Here is a 20,881-nt window from a genome sequence, read left to right as displayed (position 1 = left end):
CCTCTCCAAACTGCAGAAAGAACATCCTTATCTATCCTCTCCCAAACTGCAGAAACCACATCCTTATCTATCCTCTCCAAACTGCAGAAACCACATCCTTATCTATCCTCTCCAAACTGCAGAAACCACATCCTTATCTATCCCCTCCCAAACTGCAGAAACTACATCCTTATCTATCCTCTCCAAACTGCAGAAACTACATCCTTATCTATCCGCTCCAAACTGCAGAAACCACATCCTTATGAATCCTCTCCAAACTGCAGAAACCACATCCTTATCTATCCTCTCCCAAACTGCAGAAACCACATCCTTATGCATCCTCTCCAAACTGCAGAAACCACATCCTTATCTATCCTCTCCCAAACTGCAGAAACCACATCCTTATCTATCCTCTCCCAAACTGCAGAAACTACATCCTTATCTATCCTCTCCAAACTGCAGAGACCACATCCTTATCTATCCCCTCCAAACTGCAGGAACCACATCCTTATTTATCCTCTCCAAACTGCAGAAAGCACATCCTTATCTATCCTCTCCCAAACTGCAGAAACCACATCCTTATCTATCCTCTCCAAACTGCAGAAACCACATCCTTATCTATCCCCTCCAAACTGCAGGAACCACATCCTTATTTATCCTCTCCAAACTGCAGAAAGCACATCCTTATCTATCCTCTCACAAACTGCAGAAACCACATCCTTATCTATCCTCTCCAAACTGCCGAAAGCACATCCTTATCTATCCTCTCCAAACTGTAGAAACCACATCCTTATCTATCCTCTCCCAAACTGCAGAAAGCACATTCTTATCTATCCTCTCCAAACTGCAGAAAGCACATCCTTATCTATCCACTCCAAACTGCAGAAACCACATCCTTATCTATCCTCTCCCAAACAACAGAAACCACATCCTTATCTATCCTCTCCAAACTGCAGAAACTACATCCTTATCTATCCCCTCCAAACTGCAGAAACCAGATCCTTATCTGTCCTCTCCCAAACTGCAGAAATCACATCCTTATCTATCCTCTCCAAACTGCAGAAACTACATCCTTATCTATCCTCTTCCAAACTGCAGAAACCACATCCTTATCCATCCTCTCCCAAACTGCAGAAACCACATCCTTATCTATCCTCTCCCAAACTGCAGAAACCACATCCTTATCTATCCTCTCCAAACAGCAGAAACTACATCCTTATCTATCCTCCCCAAACTACAGAAACCACATCCTTATCTATCCTCTCCAAACTGCAGAAACTACATCCTTATCTATCCTCTCCAAACTGCAGAAACTACATCCTTATCTATCCTCTCCAAACTGCAGAAACCACATCCTTATCTATCCTCTCCAAACTGCAGAAAGAACATCCTTATCTATCCTCTCCCAAACTGCAGAAAGCACATCCTTATCTATCCTCTCCAAACTGCAGAAAGAACATCCTTATCTATCCTCTCCCAAACTGCAGAAACCACATCCTTATCTATCCTCTCCAAACTGCAGAAACCACATCCTTATCTATCCTCTCCAAACTGCAGAAACCACATCCTTATCTATCCCCTCCCAAACTGCAGAAACTACATCCTTATCTATCCTCTCCAAACTGCAGAAACTACATCCTTATCTATCCGCTCCAAACTGCAGAAACCACATCCTTATGAATCCTCTCCAAACTGCAGAAACCACATCCTTATCTATCCTCTCCCAAACTGCAGAAACCACATCCTTATGCATCCTCTCCAAACTGCAGAAACCACATCCTTATCTATCCTCTCCCAAACTGCAGAAACCACATCCTTATCTATCCTCTCCCAAACTGCAGAAACTACATCCTTATCTATCCTCTCCAAACTGCAGAGACCACATCCTTATCTATCCCCTCCAAACTGCAGGAACCACATCCTTATTTATCCTCTCCAAACTGCAGAAAGCACATCCTTATCTATCCTCTCCCAAACTGCAGAAACCACATCCTTATCTATCCTCTCCAAACTGCAGAAACCACATCCTTATCTATCCCCTCCAAACTGCAGGAACCACATCCTTATTTATCCTCTCCAAACTGCAGAAAGCACATCCTTATCTATCCTCTCACAAACTGCAGAAACCACATCCTTATCTATCCTCTCCAAACTGCCGAAAGCACATCCTTATCTATCCTCTCCAAACTGTAGAAACCACATCCTTATCTATCCTCTCCCAAACTGCAGAAAGCACATTCTTATCTATCCTCTCCAAACTGCAGAAACTACATCCTTATCTATCCTCTCCAAACTGCAGAAACTACATCCTTATCTATCCTCTCCAAACTGCAGAAACCACATCCTTATCTATCCTCTCCAAACTGCAGAAAGAACATCCTTATCTATCCTCTCCCAAACTGCAGAAAGCACATCCTTATCTATCCTCTCCAAACTGCAGAAAGAACATCCTTATCTATCCTCTCCCAAACTGCAGAAACCACATCCTTATCTATCCTCTCCAAACTGCAGAAACCACATCCTTATCTATCCTCTCCAAACTGCAGAAACCACATCCTTATCTATCCCCTCCCAAACTGCAGAAACTACATCCTTATCTATCCTCTCCAAACTGCAGAAACTACATCCTTATCTATCCGCTCCAAACTGCAGAAACCACATCCTTATGAATCCTCTCCAAACTGCAGAAACCACATCCTTATCTATCCTCTCCCAAACTGCAGAAACCACATCCTTATGCATCCTCTCCAAACTGCAGAAACCACATCCTTATCTATCCTCTCCCAAACTGCAGAAACCACATCCTTATCTATCCTCTCCCAAACTGCAGAAACTACATCCTTATCTATCCTCTCCAAACTGCAGAGACCACATCCTTATCTATCCCCTCCAAACTGCAGGAACCACATCCTTATTTATCCTCTCCAAACTGCAGAAAGCACATCCTTATCTATCCTCTCCCAAACTGCAGAAACCACATCCTTATCTATCCTCTCCAAACTGCAGAAACCACATCCTTATCTATCCCCTCCAAACTGCAGGAACCACATCCTTATTTATCCTCTCCAAACTGCAGAAAGCACATCCTTATCTATCCTCTCACAAACTGCAGAAACCACATCCTTATCTATCCTCTCCAAACTGCCGAAAGCACATCCTTATCTATCCTCTCCAAACTGTAGAAACCACATCCTTATCTATCCTCTCCCAAACTGCAGAAAGCACATTCTTATCTATCCTCTCCAAACTGCAGAAAGCACATCCTTATCTATCCACTCCAAACTGCAGAAACCACATCCTTATCTATCCTCTCCCAAACAACAGAAACCACATCCTTATCTATCCTCTCCAAACTGCAGAAACTACATCCTTATCTATCCCCTCCAAACTGCAGAAACCAGATCCTTATCTGTCCTCTCCCAAACTGCAGAAATCACATCCTTATCTATCCTCTCCAAACTGCAGAAACTACATCCTTATCTATCCTCTTCCAAACTGCAGAAACCACATCCTTATCCATCCTCTCCCAAACTGCAGAAACCACATCCTTATCTATCCTCTCCCAAACTGCAGAAACCACATCCTTATCTATCCTCTCCCAAAGTGCAGAAACCACATCCTTATCTATCCTCTCCAAACTGCAGAAAGCACATCCTTATCTATCCTCTCCCAAACTGCAGAAAGCACATCCTTATCTATCCCCTCCCAAACTGCAGAAACTACATCCTTATCTATCCTCTCCAAACTGCAGAAACTACATCCTTATCTATCCGCTCCAAACTGCAGAAACCACATCCTTATGAATCCTCTCCAAACTGCAGAAACCACATCCTTATCTATCCTCTCCCAAACTGCAGAAACCACATCCTTATGCATCCTCTCCAAACTGCAGAAACCACATCCTTATCTATCCTCTCCCAAACTGCAGAAACCACATCCTTATCTATCCTCTCCCAAACTGCAGAAACTACATCCTTATCTATCCTCTCCAAACTGCAGAGACCACATCCTTATCTATCCCCTCCAAACTGCAGGAACCACATCCTTATTTATCCTCTCCAAACTGCAGAAAGCACATCCTTATCTATCCTCTCCCAAACTGCAGAAACCACATCCTTATCTATCCTCTCCAAACTGCAGAAACCACATCCTTATCTATCCCCTCCAAACTGCAGGAACCACATCCTTATTTATCCTCTCCAAACTGCAGAAAGCACATCCTTATCTATCCTCTCACAAACTGCAGAAACCACATCCTTATCTATCCTCTCCAAACTGCCGAAAGCACATCCTTATCTATCCTCTCCAAACTGTAGAAACCACATCCTTATCTATCCTCTCCCAAACTGCAGAAAGCACATTCTTATCTATCCTCTCCAAACTGCAGAAAGCACATCCTTATCTATCCACTCCAAACTGCAGAAACCACATCCTTATCTATCCTCTCCCAAACAACAGAAACCACATCCTTATCTATCCTCTCCAAACTGCAGAAACTACATCCTTATCTATCCCCTCCAAACTGCAGAAACCAGATCCTTATCTGTCCTCTCCCAAACTGCAGAAATCACATCCTTATCTATCCTCTCCAAACTGCAGAAACTACATCCTTATCTATCCTCTTCCAAACTGCAGAAACCACATCCTTATCCATCCTCTCCCAAACTGCAGAAACCACATCCTTATCTATCCTCTCCCAAACTGCAGAAACCACATCCTTATCTATCCTCTCCCAAAGTGCAGAAACCACATCCTTATCTATCCTCTCCAAACTGCAGAAAGCACATCCTTATCTATCCTCTCCCAAACTGCAGAAAGCACATCCTTATCTATCCTCTCCCAAACTGCAGAAACCACATCCTTATCTATCCTCTCCCAAACTGCAGAAACCACATCCTAATCTATCCTCTCCAAACTGCAGAAAGCACATCCTTATCTATCCTCTCCCAAACTGCAGAAACCACATCCTTATCTATCCTCTCCAAACTGCAGAAACCACATCCTTATCTATCCTCTCCAAACTGCAGAAACCACATCCTTGACTATCCTCTCCAAACTGCAGAAACTACATCCTTATCTATCCTCTCCAAACTGCAGAAACCACATCCTTATCTATCCTCTCCCAAACTCCAGAAACCACATCCTTACCTATCCTCTCCCAAACAACAGAAACCACATCCTTATCTATCCTCTCCAAACAACAGAAACCACATCCTTATCTATCCCCTCCAAACTGCAGGAACCACATCCTTATTTATCCTCTCCAAACTGCAGAAAGCACATCCTTATCTATCCTCTCACAAACTGCAGAAACCACATCCTTATCTATCCTCTCCAAACTGCCGAAAGCACATCCTTATCTATCCTCTCCAAACTGTAGAAACCACATCCTTATCTATCCTCTCCCAAACTGCAGAAAGCACATTCTTATCTATCCTCTCCAAACTGCAGAAAGCACATCCTTATCTATCCACTCCAAACTGCAGAAACCACATCCTTATCTATCCTCTCCCAAACAACAGAAAACACATCCTTATCTATCCTCTCCAAACTGCAGAAACTACATCCTTATCTATCCCCTCCAAACTGCAGAAACCAGATCCTTATCTGTCCTCTCCCAAACTGCAGAAATCACATCCTTATCTATCCTCTCCAAACTGCAGAAACTACATCCTTATCTATCCTCTTCCAAACTGCAGAAACCACATCCTTATCCATCCTCTCCCAAACTGCAGAAACCACATCCTTATCTATCCTCTCCCAAACTGCAGAAACCACATCCTTATCTATCCTCTCCCAAAGTGCAGAAACCACATCCTTATCTATCCTCTCCAAACTGCAGAAAGCACATCCTTATCTATCCTCTCCCAAACTGCAGAAAGCACATCCTTATCTATCCCCTCCCAAACTGCAGAAACTACATCCTTATCTATCCTCTCCAAACTGCAGAAACTACATCCTTATCTATCCGCTCCAAACTGCAGAAACCACATCCTTATGAATCCTCTCCAAACTGCAGAAACCACATCCTTATCTATCCTCTCCCAAACTGCAGAAACCACATCCTTATGCATCCTCTCCAAACTGCAGAAACCACATCCTTATCTATCCTCTCCCAAACTGCAGAAACCACATCCTTATCTATCCTCTCCCAAACTGCAGAAACTACATCCTTATCTATCCTCTCCAAACTGCAGAGACCACATCCTTATCTATCCCCTCCAAACTGCAGGAACCACATCCTTATTTATCCTCTCCAAACTGCAGAAAGCACATCCTTATCTATCCTCTCCCAAACTGCAGAAACCACATCCTTATCTATCCTCTCCAAACTGCAGAAACCACATCCTTATCTATCCCCTCCAAACTGCAGGAACCACATCCTTATTTATCCTCTCCAAACTGCAGAAAGCACATCCTTATCTATCCTCTCACAAACTGCAGAAACCACATCCTTATCTATCCTCTCCAAACTGCCGAAAGCACATCCTTATCTATCCTCTCCAAACTGTAGAAACCACATCCTTATCTATCCTCTCCCAAACTGCAGAAAGCACATTCTTATCTATCCTCTCCAAACTGCAGAAAGCACATCCTTATCTATCCACTCCAAACTGCAGAAACCACATCCTTATCTATCCTCTCCCAAACAACAGAAACCACATCCTTATCTATCCTCTCCAAACTGCAGAAACTACATCCTTATCTATCCCCTCCAAACTGCAGAAACCAGATCCTTATCTGTCCTCTCCCAAACTGCAGAAATCACATCCTTATCTATCCTCTCCAAACTGCAGAAACTACATCCTTATCTATCCTCTTCCAAACTGCAGAAACCACATCCTTATCCATCCTCTCCCAAACTGCAGAAACCACATCCTTATCTATCCTCTCCCAAACTGCAGAAACCACATCCTTATCTATCCTCTCCCAAAGTGCAGAAACCACATCCTTATCTATCCTCTCCAAACTGCAGAAAGCACATCCTTATCTATCCTCTCCCAAACTGCAGAAAGCACATCCTTATCTATCCTCTCCCAAACTGCAGAAACCACATCCTTATCTATCCTCTCCCAAACTGCAGAAACCACATCCTAATCTATCCTCTCCAAACTGCAGAAAGCACATCCTTATCTATCCTCTCCCAAACTGCAGAAACCACATCCTTATCTATCCTCTCCAAACTGCAGAAACCACATCCTTATCTATCCTCTCCAAACTGCAGAAACCACATCCTTGACTATCCTCTCCAAACTGCAGAAACTACATCCTTATCTATCCTCTCCAAACTGCAGAAACCACATCCTTATCTATCCTCTCCCAAACTCCAGAAACCACATCCTTACCTATCCTCTCCCAAACAACAGAAACCACATCCTTATCTATCCTCTCCAAACTGCAGAAACTACATCCTGATCTGTCCTCTCCCAAACTGCAGAAATCACATCCTTATCTATCCTCTCCAAACTGCAGAAACCACATCCATATCTATCCTCTCCCAAACTGCATAAACTACATCCTTATCTATCCTCTCCCAATCTGCAGAAAGCACATCCTTATCTATCCTCTCCAAACTGCAGAAACTACTTCCTTATCTATCCTCTCCCAAACTGCAGAATCTACATCCTTATCTATCCTCTCCCAAACTGCAGAATCTACATCCTTATCTGTCCTCTCCCAAACTGCATAAACTACATCCTTATCTATCCTCTCCAAACTGCAGAAACTACATCCTTATCTATCCTCTCCCAAACTGCAGAATCCACATCCTTATCTATCCTCTCCAAACTGTAGAAACCACATCCATATCTATCCTCTCCCAAACTGCAGAATCCACATCCTTATTTATCCCCTCCATACTGCAGAAACCACATCCTTATCTATCCTCTCCCAAACTGCAGAAACCACATCCTTATCTATCCTCTCCAAACTGCAGAAACCACATCCTTATCTATCCTCTCCAAACTGCAGAAAGAACATCCTTATCTATCCTCTCCCAAACTGCAGAAAGCACATCCTTATCTATCCTCTCCAAACTGCAGAAAGAACATCCTTATCTATCCTCTCCCAAACTGCAGAAACCACATCCTTATCTATCCTCTCCAAACTGCAGAAACCACATCCTTATCTATCCTCTCCAAACTGCAGAAACCACATCCTTATCTATCCCCTCCCAAACTGCAGAAACTACATCCTTATCTATCCTCTCCAAACTGCAGAAACTACATCCTTATCTATCCGCTCCAAACTGCAGAAACCACATCCTTATGAATCCTCTCCAAACTGCAGAAACCACATCCTTATCTATCCTCTCCCAAACTGCAGAAACCACATCCTTATGCATCCTCTCCAAACTGCAGAAACCACATCCTTATCTATCCTCTCCCAAACTGCAGAAACCACATCCTTATCTATCCTCTCCCAAACTGCAGAAACTACATCCTTATCTATCCTCTCCAAACTGCAGAGACCACATCCTTATCTATCCCCTCCAAACTGCAGGAACCACATCCTTATTTATCCTCTCCAAACTGCAGAAAGCACATCCTTATCTATCCTCTCCCAAACTGCAGAAACCACATCCTTATCTATCCTCTCCAAACTGCAGAAACCACATCCTTATCTATCCCCTCCAAACTGCAGGAACCACATCCTTATTTATCCTCTCCAAACTGCAGAAAGCACATCCTTATCTATCCTCTCACAAACTGCAGAAACCACATCCTTATCTATCCTCTCCAAACTGCCGAAAGCACATCCTTATCTATCCTCTCCAAACTGTAGAAACCACATCCTTATCTATCCTCTCCCAAACTGCAGAAAGCACATTCTTATCTATCCTCTCCAAACTGCAGAAAGCACATCCTTATCTATCCACTCCAAACTGCAGAAACCACATCCTTATCTATCCTCTCCCAAACAACAGAAACCACATCCTTATCTATCCTCTCCAAACTGCAGAAACTACATCCTTATCTATCCCCTCCAAACTGCAGAAACCAGATCCTTATCTGTCCTCTCCCAAACTGCAGAAATCACATCCTTATCTATCCTCTCCAAACTGCAGAAACTACATCCTTATCTATCCTCTTCCAAACTGCAGAAACCACATCCTTATCCATCCTCTCCCAAACTGCAGAAACCACATCCTTATCTATCCTCTCCCAAACTGCAGAAACCACATCCTTATCTATCCTCTCCAAACAGCAGAAACTACATCCTTATCTATCCTCCCCAAACTACAGAAACCACATCCTTATCTATCCTCTCCAAACTGCAGAAACTACATCCTTATCTATCCTCTCCAAACTGCAGAAACTACATCCTTATCTATCCTCTCCAAACTGCAGAAACCACATCCTTATCTATCCTCTCCAAACTGCAGAAAGAACATCCTTATCTATCCTCTCCCAAACTGCAGAAAGCACATCCTTATCTATCCTCTCCAAACTGCAGAAAGAACATCCTTATCTATCCTCTCCCAAACTGCAGAAACCACATCCTTATCTATCCTCTCCAAACTGCAGAAACCACATCCTTATCTATCCTCTCCAAACTGCAGAAACCACATCCTTATCTATCCCCTCCCAAACTGCAGAAACTACATCCTTATCTATCCTCTCCAAACTGCAGAAACTACATCCTTATCTATCCGCTCCAAACTGCAGAAACCACATCCTTATGAATCCTCTCCAAACTGCAGAAACCACATCCTTATCTATCCTCTCCCAAACTGCAGAAACCACATCCTTATGCATCCTCTCCAAACTGCAGAAACCACATCCTTATCTATCCTCTCCCAAACTGCAGAAACCACATCCTTATCTATCCTCTCCCAAACTGCAGAAACTACATCCTTATCTATCCTCTCCAAACTGCAGAGACCACATCCTTATCTATCCCCTCCAAACTGCAGGAACCACATCCTTATTTATCCTCTCCAAACTGCAGAAAGCACATCCTTATCTATCCTCTCCCAAACTGCAGAAACCACATCCTTATCTATCCTCTCCAAACTGCAGAAACCACATCCTTATCTATCCCCTCCAAACTGCAGGAACCACATCCTTATTTATCCTCTCCAAACTGCAGAAAGCACATCCTTATCTATCCTCTCACAAACTGCAGAAACCACATCCTTATCTATCCTCTCCAAACTGCCGAAAGCACATCCTTATCTATCCTCTCCAAACTGTAGAAACCACATCCTTATCTATCCTCTCCCAAACTGCAGAAAGCACATTCTTATCTATCCTCTCCAAACTGCAGAAACTACATCCTTATCTATCCTCTCCAAACTGCAGAAACTACATCCTTATCTATCCTCTCCAAACTGCAGAAACCACATCCTTATCTATCCTCTCCAAACTGCAGAAAGAACATCCTTATCTATCCTCTCCCAAACTGCAGAAAGCACATCCTTATCTATCCTCTCCAAACTGCAGAAAGAACATCCTTATCTATCCTCTCCCAAACTGCAGAAACCACATCCTTATCTATCCTCTCCAAACTGCAGAAACCACATCCTTATCTATCCTCTCCAAACTGCAGAAACCACATCCTTATCTATCCCCTCCCAAACTGCAGAAACTACATCCTTATCTATCCTCTCCAAACTGCAGAAACTACATCCTTATCTATCCGCTCCAAACTGCAGAAACCACATCCTTATGAATCCTCTCCAAACTGCAGAAACCACATCCTTATCTATCCTCTCCCAAACTGCAGAAACCACATCCTTATGCATCCTCTCCAAACTGCAGAAACCACATCCTTATCTATCCTCTCCCAAACTGCAGAAACCACATCCTTATCTATCCTCTCCCAAACTGCAGAAACTACATCCTTATCTATCCTCTCCAAACTGCAGAGACCACATCCTTATCTATCCCCTCCAAACTGCAGGAACCACATCCTTATTTATCCTCTCCAAACTGCAGAAAGCACATCCTTATCTATCCTCTCCCAAACTGCAGAAACCACATCCTTATCTATCCTCTCCAAACTGCAGAAACCACATCCTTATCTATCCCCTCCAAACTGCAGGAACCACATCCTTATTTATCCTCTCCAAACTGCAGAAAGCACATCCTTATCTATCCTCTCACAAACTGCAGAAACCACATCCTTATCTATCCTCTCCAAACTGCCGAAAGCACATCCTTATCTATCCTCTCCAAACTGTAGAAACCACATCCTTATCTATCCTCTCCCAAACTGCAGAAAGCACATTCTTATCTATCCTCTCCAAACTGCAGAAAGCACATCCTTATCTATCCACTCCAAACTGCAGAAACCACATCCTTATCTATCCTCTCCCAAACAACAGAAACCACATCCTTATCTATCCTCTCCAAACTGCAGAAACTACATCCTTATCTATCCCCTCCAAACTGCAGAAACCAGATCCTTATCTGTCCTCTCCCAAACTGCAGAAATCACATCCTTATCTATCCTCTCCAAACTGCAGAAACTACATCCTTATCTATCCTCTTCCAAACTGCAGAAACCACATCCTTATCCATCCTCTCCCAAACTGCAGAAACCACATCCTTATCTATCCTCTCCCAAACTGCAGAAACCACATCCTTATCTATCCTCTCCCAAAGTGCAGAAACCACATCCTTATCTATCCTCTCCAAACTGCAGAAAGCACATCCTTATCTATCCTCTCCCAAACTGCAGAAAGCACATCCTTATCTATCCCCTCCCAAACTGCAGAAACTACATCCTTATCTATCCTCTCCAAACTGCAGAAACTACATCCTTATCTATCCGCTCCAAACTGCAGAAACCACATCCTTATGAATCCTCTCCAAACTGCAGAAACCACATCCTTATCTATCCTCTCCCAAACTGCAGAAACCACATCCTTATGCATCCTCTCCAAACTGCAGAAACCACATCCTTATCTATCCTCTCCCAAACTGCAGAAACCACATCCTTATCTATCCTCTCCCAAACTGCAGAAACTACATCCTTATCTATCCTCTCCAAACTGCAGAGACCACATCCTTATCTATCCCCTCCAAACTGCAGGAACCACATCCTTATTTATCCTCTCCAAACTGCAGAAAGCACATCCTTATCTATCCTCTCCCAAACTGCAGAAACCACATCCTTATCTATCCTCTCCAAACTGCAGAAACCACATCCTTATCTATCCCCTCCAAACTGCAGGAACCACATCCTTATTTATCCTCTCCAAACTGCAGAAAGCACATCCTTATCTATCCTCTCACAAACTGCAGAAACCACATCCTTATCTATCCTCTCCAAACTGCCGAAAGCACATCCTTATCTATCCTCTCCAAACTGTAGAAACCACATCCTTATCTATCCTCTCCCAAACTGCAGAAAGCACATTCTTATCTATCCTCTCCAAACTGCAGAAAGCACATCCTTATCTATCCACTCCAAACTGCAGAAACCACATCCTTATCTATCCTCTCCCAAACAACAGAAACCACATCCTTATCTATCCTCTCCAAACTGCAGAAACTACATCCTTATCTATCCCCTCCAAACTGCAGAAACCAGATCCTTATCTGTCCTCTCCCAAACTGCAGAAATCACATCCTTATCTATCCTCTCCAAACTGCAGAAACTACATCCTTATCTATCCTCTTCCAAACTGCAGAAACCACATCCTTATCCATCCTCTCCCAAACTGCAGAAACCACATCCTTATCTATCCTCTCCCAAACTGCAGAAACCACATCCTTATCTATCCTCTCCCAAAGTGCAGAAACCACATCCTTATCTATCCTCTCCAAACTGCAGAAAGCACATCCTTATCTATCCTCTCCCAAACTGCAGAAAGCACATCCTTATCTATCCTCTCCCAAACTGCAGAAACCACATCCTTATCTATCCTCTCCCAAACTGCAGAAACCACATCCTAATCTATCCTCTCCAAACTGCAGAAAGCACATCCTTATCTATCCTCTCCCAAACTGCAGAAACCACATCCTTATCTATCCTCTCCAAACTGCAGAAACCACATCCTTATCTATCCTCTCCAAACTGCAGAAACCACATCCTTGACTATCCTCTCCAAACTGCAGAAACTACATCCTTATCTATCCTCTCCAAACTGCAGAAACCACATCCTTATCTATCCTCTCCCAAACTCCAGAAACCACATCCTTACCTATCCTCTCCCAAACAACAGAAACCACATCCTTATCTATCCTCTCCAAACAACAGAAACCACATCCTTATCTATCCCCTCCAAACTGCAGGAACCACATCCTTATTTATCCTCTCCAAACTGCAGAAAGCACATCCTTATCTATCCTCTCACAAACTGCAGAAACCACATCCTTATCTATCCTCTCCAAACTGCCGAAAGCACATCCTTATCTATCCTCTCCAAACTGTAGAAACCACATCCTTATCTATCCTCTCCCAAACTGCAGAAAGCACATTCTTATCTATCCTCTCCAAACTGCAGAAAGCACATCCTTATCTATCCACTCCAAACTGCAGAAACCACATCCTTATCTATCCTCTCCCAAACAACAGAAAACACATCCTTATCTATCCTCTCCAAACTGCAGAAACTACATCCTTATCTATCCCCTCCAAACTGCAGAAACCAGATCCTTATCTGTCCTCTCCCAAACTGCAGAAATCACATCCTTATCTATCCTCTCCAAACTGCAGAAACTACATCCTTATCTATCCTCTTCCAAACTGCAGAAACCACATCCTTATCCATCCTCTCCCAAACTGCAGAAACCACATCCTTATCTATCCTCTCCCAAACTGCAGAAACCACATCCTTATCTATCCTCTCCCAAAGTGCAGAAACCACATCCTTATCTATCCTCTCCAAACTGCAGAAAGCACATCCTTATCTATCCTCTCCCAAACTGCAGAAAGCACATCCTTATCTATCCCCTCCCAAACTGCAGAAACTACATCCTTATCTATCCTCTCCAAACTGCAGAAACTACATCCTTATCTATCCGCTCCAAACTGCAGAAACCACATCCTTATGAATCCTCTCCAAACTGCAGAAACCACATCCTTATCTATCCTCTCCCAAACTGCAGAAACCACATCCTTATGCATCCTCTCCAAACTGCAGAAACCACATCCTTATCTATCCTCTCCCAAACTGCAGAAACCACATCCTTATCTATCCTCTCCCAAACTGCAGAAACTACATCCTTATCTATCCTCTCCAAACTGCAGAGACCACATCCTTATCTATCCCCTCCAAACTGCAGGAACCACATCCTTATTTATCCTCTCCAAACTGCAGAAAGCACATCCTTATCTATCCTCTCCCAAACTGCAGAAACCACATCCTTATCTATCCTCTCCAAACTGCAGAAACCACATCCTTATCTATCCCCTCCAAACTGCAGGAACCACATCCTTATTTATCCTCTCCAAACTGCAGAAAGCACATCCTTATCTATCCTCTCACAAACTGCAGAAACCACATCCTTATCTATCCTCTCCAAACTGCCGAAAGCACATCCTTATCTATCCTCTCCAAACTGTAGAAACCACATCCTTATCTATCCTCTCCCAAACTGCAGAAAGCACATTCTTATCTATCCTCTCCAAACTGCAGAAAGCACATCCTTATCTATCCACTCCAAACTGCAGAAACCACATCCTTATCTATCCTCTCCCAAACAACAGAAACCACATCCTTATCTATCCTCTCCAAACTGCAGAAACTACATCCTTATCTATCCCCTCCAAACTGCAGAAACCAGATCCTTATCTGTCCTCTCCCAAACTGCAGAAATCACATCCTTATCTATCCTCTCCAAACTGCAGAAACTACATCCTTATCTATCCTCTTCCAAACTGCAGAAACCACATCCTTATCCATCCTCTCCCAAACTGCAGAAACCACATCCTTATCTATCCTCTCCCAAACTGCAGAAACCACATCCTTATCTATCCTCTCCCAAAGTGCAGAAACCACATCCTTATCTATCCTCTCCAAACTGCAGAAAGCACATCCTTATCTATCCTCTCCCAAACTGCAGAAAGCACATCCTTATCTATCCTCTCCCAAACTGCAGAAACCACATCCTTATCTATCCTCTCCCAAACTGCAGAAACCACATCCTAATCTATCCTCTCCAAACTGCAGAAAGCACATCCTTATCTATCCTCTCCCAAACTGCAGAAACCACATCCTTATCTATCCTCTCCAAACTGCAGAAACCACATCCTTATCTATCCTCTCCAAACTGCAGAAACCACATCCTTGACTATCCTCTCCAAACTGCAGAAACTACATCCTTATCTATCCTCTCCAAACTGCAGAAACCACATCCTTATCTATCCTCTCCCAAACTCCAGAAACCACATCCTTACCTATCCTCTCCCAAACAACAGAAACCACATCCTTATCTATCCTCTCCAAACTGCAGAAACTACATCCTGATCTGTCCTCTCCCAAACTGCAGAAATCACATCCTTATCTATCCTCTCCAAACTGCAGAAACCACATCCATATCTATCCTCTCCCAAACTGCATAAACTACATCCTTATCTATCCTCTCCCAATCTGCAGAAAGCACATCCTTATCTATCCTCTCCAAACTGCAGAAACTACTTCCTTATCTATCCTCTCCCAAACTGCAGAATCTACATCCTTATCTATCCTCTCCCAAACTGCAGAATCTACATCCTTATCTGTCCTCTCCCAAACTGCATAAACTACATCCTTATCTATCCTCTCCAAACTGCAGAAACTACATCCTTATCTATCCTCTCCAAACTGCAGAAACTACATCCTTATCTATCCTCTCCACACTGCAGAAACCACATCCATATCTATCCTCTCCCAAACAGCATAAACTACATCCTTATCTATCCTCTCCCAAACTGCAGAAACTACACCCTTATCTATCCTCTCCCAAACAGCATAAACTCCATCCTTATCTATCCTCTCCAAACTGCAGAAACCACATCCTTATGTATCCTCTCCCAAACTGCAGAAACTACATCCTTATCTATCCTCTCCAAACTGCAGAAACCACATCCTTATCTATCCTCTCCAAACTGCAGAAAGAACATCCTTATCTATCCTCTCCCAAACTGCAGAATCCACATCCTTATCTATCCTCTCCAAACTGCAGAAAGAACATCCTTATCTATCCTCTCCCAAACTGCAGAAACCACATCCTGATCTATCCTCTCCAAACTGCAGAAACCACATCCTTATCTACCCTCTCCAAACTGCAGAAACCACATCCTTATCTATCCCCTCCCAAACTGCAGAAACTACATCCTTATCTATCCTCTCCAAACTGCAGAAACTACATCCTTATCTATCCGCTCCAAACTGCAGAAACCACATCCTTATGTATCCTCTCCAAACTGCAGAAACCACATCCTTATCTATCCTCTCCCAAACTGCAGAAACCACATCCTTATGTATCCTCTCCAAACTGCAGAAACCACATCCTTATCTATCCTCTCCCAAACTGCAGAAACCACATCCATATCTATCCTCTCCCAAACTGCAGAATCCACATCGTTATCTATCCCCTCCAAACTGCAGAAACCACATCCTTATCTATCCTTTCCCAAACTGCAGAAACCACATCCTTATCTATCCTCTCCCAAACTGCAGAAACTACATCCTTATCGATCCTCTCCCAAACTGCAGAAACCACATCCTTATTTATCCTCTCCAAACTGCAGAAGGCACATCCTTATTTATCCTCTCCAAACTGCAGAAAGCACATCCTTATCTATCCTCTCCAAACTGCAGAAAGCACATCCTGATCTATCCTCTCCAAACTGCAGAAAGCACATCCTTATCTATCCTCTCCCAAACTGCAGAAACTACATCCTTATCTATCCTCTCCAAACTGCAGAAACCACATCCTTATCTATCCCCTCCAAACTGCAGGAACCACATCCTTATTTATCCTCTCCAAACTGCAGAAAGCACATCCTTATCTATCCTCTCCCAAACTGCAGAAACCACATCCTTATCTATCCTCTCCAAACTGCAGAAACCACATCCTTATCTATCCCCTCCAAACTGCAGGAACCACATCCTTATTTATCCTCTCCAAACTGCAGAAAGCACATCCTTATCTATCCTCTCACAAACTGCAGAAACCACATCCTTATCTATCCTCTCCAAACTGCAGAAAGCACATCCTTATCTATCCTCTCCAAACTGTAGAAACCACATCCTTATCTATCCTCTCCCAAACTGCAGAAAGCACATTCTTATCTATCCTCTCCAAACTGAAGAAAGCACATCCTTATCTATCCTCTCCAAACTGCAGAAACCACATCCTTATCTATCCTCTCCCAAACAACAGAAACCACATCCTTATCTATCCTCTCCAAACTGCAGAAACCACATCCTTATCTATCCTCTCCCAAACTGCAGAAACCACATCCTTATCTATCCTCTCCCAAACTGCAGAAACCACATCCATATCTATCCTCTCCCAAACTGCAGAATCCACATCCTTATCTATCCCCTCCAAACTGCAGAAACCACATCCTTATCTATCCTTTCCCAAACTGCAGAAACCACATCCTTATCTATCCTCTCCCAAACTGCAGAAACTACATCCTTATCTATCCTCTCCCAAACTGCAGAAACAACATCCTTATTTATCCTCTCCAAACTGCAGAAGGCACATCCTTATTTATCCTCTCCAAACTGCAGAAAGCACATCCTTATCTATCCTCTCCAAACTGCAGAAAGCACATCCTTATCTATCCTCTCCAAACTGCAGAAAGCACATCCTTATCTATCCTCTCCCAAACTGCAGAAACTACATCCTTATCTATCCTCTCCAAACTGCAGAAACCACATCCTTATCTATCCCCTCCAAACTGCAGGAACCACATCCTTATTTATCCTCTCCAAACTGCAGAAAGCACATCCTTATCTATCCTCTCCCAAACTGCAGAAACCACATCCTTATCTATCCTCTCCAAACTGCAGAAACCACATCCTTATCTATCCCCTCCAAACTGCAGGAACCACATCCTTATTTATCCTCTCCAAACTGCAGAAAGCACATCCTTATCTATCCTCTCACAAACTGCAGAAACCACATCCTTATCTATCCTCTCCAAATTGCAGAAAGCACATCCTTATCTATCCTCTCCAAACTGTAGAAACCACATCCTTATCTATCCTCTCCCAAACTGCAGAAAGCACATTCTTATCTATCCTCTCCAAACTGCAGAAAGCACATCCTTATCTATCCTCTCCAAACTGCAGAAACCACATCCTTATCTATCCTCTCCCAAACAACAGAAACCACATCCTTATCTATCCTCTCCAAACTGCAGAAACTACATCCTTATCTATCCTCTCCAAACTGCAGAAACCACATCCTTATCTATCCTCTCCCAAACAACAGAAACCACATCCTTATCTGTCCTCTCCCAAACTGCAGAAATTACATCCTTATCTATCCTCTCCAAACTGCAGAAACTACATCCTTATCTATCCTCTTCCAAACTGCAGAAACTACATCCTTATCTATCCTCTCCCAAACTGCAGAATCTACATCCTTATCTATCCTCTCCCAAACTGCAGAAACTACATCCTTATCTATCCTCTCCCAACCTGCAGAATCTACATCCTTATCTATCCTCTCCAAACTGCACAAACTACATCCTTATCTATCCTCTCCAAACTGCAGAATCTACATCCTTATCTATCCTCTCCCAAACTGCAGAATCTACATCCTTATCTATCCTCTCCCAAACTGCAGAATCTACATCCTTATCTATCCTCTCCCAAACTGCAGAATCTACATCCTTATCTATCCTCTCCCAAACTGCAGAAGCTACATCCTTATCTATCCTCTCCCAAACTGCAGAAACTAAATCCTTATCTATCCTCTCCCAAACTGCAGAATCTACATCCTTATCTATCCTCTCCAAACTGCAGAAACTACATCCTGATCTATCCTCGCCCAAACTGCAGAAACCTCATCCTTATTTATCCTCTCCAAACTGCAGGAACTACATCCTTATCTATCCTCTCCCAAACTGCAGAAATCACATCCTTATCTATCCTCTCCAAACTGCAGAAACTACATCCTTATCTATCCTCTTCCAAACTGCAGAAACCACATCCTTATCCATCCTCTCCCAAACTGCAGAAACCACATCCTTATCTATCCTCTCCCAAACTGCAGAAACCACATCCTTATCTATCCTCTCCCAAAGTGCAGAAACCACATCCTTATCTATCCTCTCCAAACTGCAGAAAGCACATCCTTATCTATCCTCTCCCAAACTGCAGAAAGCACATCCTTATCTATCCTCTCCCAAACTGCAGAAACCACATCCTTATCTATCCTCTCCCAAACTGCAGAAACCACATCCTAATCTATCCTCTCCAAACTGCAGAAAGCACATCCTTATCTATCCTCTCCCAAACTGCAGAAACCACATCCTTATCTATCCTCTCCAAACTGCAGAAACCACATCCTTATCTATCCTCTCCAAACTGCAGAAACCACATCCTTGACTATCCTCTCCAAACTGCAGAAACTACATCCTTACCTATCCTCTCCAAACTGCAGAAACCACATCCTTATCTATCCTCTCCCAAACTCCAGAAACCACATCCTTACCTATCCTCTCCCAAACAACAGAAACCACATCCTTATCTATCCTCTCCAAACTGCAGAAACTACATCCTGATCTGTCCTCTCCCAAACTGCAGAAATCACATCCTTATCTATCCTCTCCAAACTGCAGAAACCACATCCATATCTATCCTCTCCCAAACTGCATAAACTACATCCTTATCTATCCTCTCCCAATCTGCAGAAAGCACATCCTTATCTATCCTCTCCAAACTGCAGAAACTACTTCCTTATCTATCCTCTCCCAAACTGCAGAATCTACATCCTTATCTATCCTCTCCCAAACTGCAGAATCTACATCCTTATCTGTCCTCTCCCAAACTGCATAAACTACATCCTTATCTATCCTCTCCAAACTGCAGAAACTACATCCTTATCTATCCTCTCCAAACTGCAGAAACTACATCCTTATCTATCCTCTCCACACTGCAGAAACCACATCCATATCTATCCTCTCCCAAACAGCATAAACTACATCCTTATCTATCCTCTCCCAAACTGCAGAAACTACACCCTTATCTATCCTCTCCCAAACAGCATAAACTCCATCCTTATCTCTCCTCTCCAAACTGCAGAAACCACATCCTTATGTATCCTCTCCCAAACTGCAGAAACTACATCCTTATCTATCCTCTCCAAACTGCAGAAACCACATCCTTATCTATCCTCTCCAAACTGCAGAAAGAACATCCTTATCTATCCTCTCCCAAACTGCAGAATCCACATCCTTATCTATCCTCTCCAAACTGCAGAAAGAACATCCTTATCTATCCTCTCCCAAACTGCAGAAACCACATCCTGATCTATCCTCTCCAAACTGCAGAAACCACATCCTTATCTACCCTCTCCAAACTGCAGAAACCACATCCTTATCTATCCCCTCCCAAACTGCAGAAACTACATCCTTATCTATCCTCTCCAAACTGCAGAAACTACATCCTTATCTATCCGCTCCAAACTGCAGAAACCACATCCTTATGTATCCTCTCCAAACTGCAGAAACCACATCCTTATCTATCCTCTCCCAAACTGCAGAAACCACATCCTTATGTATCCTCTCCAAACTGCAGAAACCACATCCTTATCTATCCTCTCCCAAACTGCAGAAACCACATCCTTATCTATCCTCTCCCAAACTGCAGAAACCACATCCATATCTATCCTCTCCCAAACTGCAGAATCCACATCGTTATCTATCCCCTCCAAACTGCAGAAACCACATCCTTATCTATCCTTTCCCAAACTGCAGAAACCACATCCTTATCTATCCTCTCCCA

This window comes from Heterodontus francisci, chromosome 32, assembly GCF_036365525.1.
Source record: "Heterodontus francisci isolate sHetFra1 chromosome 32, sHetFra1.hap1, whole genome shotgun sequence".
Classification (NCBI taxonomy): Eukaryota; Metazoa; Chordata; class Chondrichthyes; order Heterodontiformes; family Heterodontidae; genus Heterodontus; species Heterodontus francisci.
The sequence above is the reverse complement of the archived record's forward strand: the minus strand, read 5'-3'. Positions refer to the sequence as shown.